Here is a 2141-nt window from a genome sequence, read left to right as displayed (position 1 = left end):
GAGCCTATGCGCGGGGGCTGGGACGGGGACGGGGACGGGCCTGGGCGCGGGGGCGGGGCCTGGGCGGGGGCGGGGCCGAGGAGCGGAGGCGGAGCCTATGCGCGGGCGGGGGCGGGGCCGAGCAGCGGGGGGCGGGGCCTATGCGCGGGGGCGGGGCGGGGGCCTGGGCGGGGGCGGGGCCTGGGCGGGGGGCGGGGCCGAGCAGCGGGGGCGGGGCCTGGGCGGGGGCGGGGCCTGGGCGGGGGCGGGGCCGGGCAGCGCGGGCGAGGCGCCGGGCGCAGCCGGCCCAGCGCGAGGAGCAGCGCGGGGCGCGGGGCCGGATCGCGGGGACCCCGCCAGCCCCGCCCGGAGCGGAGCCGCCGCCACCTCCCGCGCGCAGCGGCGGCGCAGGTAACGGGGCGTCCTGGGCGCGGGTCGGGGGTCGGGGGTCGGGGTCGCGGCCCCCGGTCCGGTCCGAGCCGCAGCTCCGCGGCTCCGCCCGCCGCGCCGACCTCGGCCCCGGCTCCACGCGGAGCCCCGAGGCCGCCCGGGCTGCGCGGGCGACCGGACCGCCGAGGACGCGGGCCGGGGACGGGCGCGGACCCCGGGGAAGCCAGCGCGTGAGGAGGCCGCCCCCCCCCCCCCGCATGCCCGCACCCGCCCGCATCCTCCCACCCCACATCCTACACCACCCCATATCCCTCCCACCCCACATCCCACCCCACCCCACATCCTACACCACCCCACATCCCACCGCACCCCACATCCACCCCACCCCACATCCTACACCACCCCACATCCCTCCCACCCCACCCCGCACCCCACATCCCACCCCCGCACCCCACATCCCACCCCACCCCACCCCGCACCCCACATCCCACCCCACCCCGCACCCCCACATCCCACCGCAGACCCCACATCCCACCCCACCCCGCACCCCACATCCCACCCCAACCCCACATCCCACCCCAACCCCACATCCCACCCCGCACCCCACATCCCACCCCAACCCCACATCCCACCCCGCACCCCACATTCCACCCCGCACCCCACATCCCACCCCGCACCCCACATCCCACCCCACCCCGCACCCCACATCCCACCGCACCCCACACCCCACATCCCACCCCACCCCACACCCCACATCCCACCGCAGACCCCACATCCCACCCCACCCCCGCACCCCACATCCCACCCCCGCACCCCACATTCCACCCCGCACCCCACATCCCACCCCGCACCCCCACATCCCACCTCAACCCCACATCCCACCCCACATCCCACCCTGCACCCCACCCACCCACCCCACATCCCACCCCGCACCCCACATCCCACCCCGCACCCCACATCCCACCCCGCACCCTACCCACCCACCCGCACCCCATATCCCACCCCGCACCCCACATCCCACCCCACATCCCAATCCCACCCACCCCACACCCCACATCCCACCCCAACCCGCACCCCACATCCCACCCCACACCCCATCCCGCACCCCACATCCTACCCACACCCCACCCCGCACCCCACCTCCCACCGCAGACCCCACATCCCACTCACCCGCACCCCGCACCCCACATCCCACTCCATCCCACCCCACCCACCCCACGCACCCCAAATCCCACCCCATCCCGCACCCCTCCTCCCACCCCACCCTGCACCCCTCACCCCGCCCCACATCCACCCCGCCCCGCACCCCACCCACATCCCCACGGGCCACTCAGGCCGCCTGGGAAGCGGCCAGGCTGGGATCCACTGCGGAGGCTAGAGTAGCCACGTGAGCCTCAGTCTCCCCCTGGCACCTGCAGGTGGGGGGGGATGGCCGGGGAGCCCCAGTGTCCCCCCAGTGGGAGTGGCCACCCCTCACTGAGGTGTCCCCAGAGTCCTGGCACTCGCCGCTCCGGGAGATGGTGTGAAATGGCCAGTGCAGGGGGGCTGGGGGGCAGAGCCCAAGAGCCGGTGGGGCCCCCCAAACCCCATCCCGCACCCCCCTTTAAAACACGACCTCCGGGCCTACTCACACCCTAGCTACTTAGGAGGCCGAGATCTGAGGATCCTGGTTGGAGGCCAGCCAGGGCCAAAAACTCTTGTGAGACTCTTGAATCTCCAAGGAACCAACCAAAAGGCAGACGCAGAGCTGTGGCCGACGTGGTAGAGCACCA

The 2141-nt window shown here is 74.6% G+C and overlaps 1 protein-coding gene across 3 annotated transcripts in view; it reads left to right on the top strand.

Annotated features, from left to right (window-relative positions):
• The first annotated feature begins 312 nt into the window (after positions 1-312).
• Positions 313-2141, top strand: part of Hrh2 (histamine receptor H2) — a 21091-nt gene continuing 19262 nt past the window's right edge. For all 3 annotated transcript variants that reach the window (XM_070036539.1, XM_070036540.1, XM_070036541.1), the window contains exon 1: positions 313-390. The gene's annotated coding sequence lies outside the window, so the exon portion shown is untranslated. The remainder of the gene's footprint in view (positions 391-2141) is intronic.

The sequence above is a fragment of the Dipodomys merriami genome, unplaced genomic scaffold (genome assembly GCF_024711535.1).
Source record: "Dipodomys merriami isolate MVZ:Mamm:240054 unplaced genomic scaffold, mDipMer1.0.p SCAF_271, whole genome shotgun sequence".
NCBI classification, from domain to species: Eukaryota; Metazoa; Chordata; class Mammalia; order Rodentia; family Heteromyidae; genus Dipodomys; species Dipodomys merriami.
Note: the sequence above shows the minus strand (reverse complement) of the source record. Positions and strands in the feature narration are given on the sequence as shown.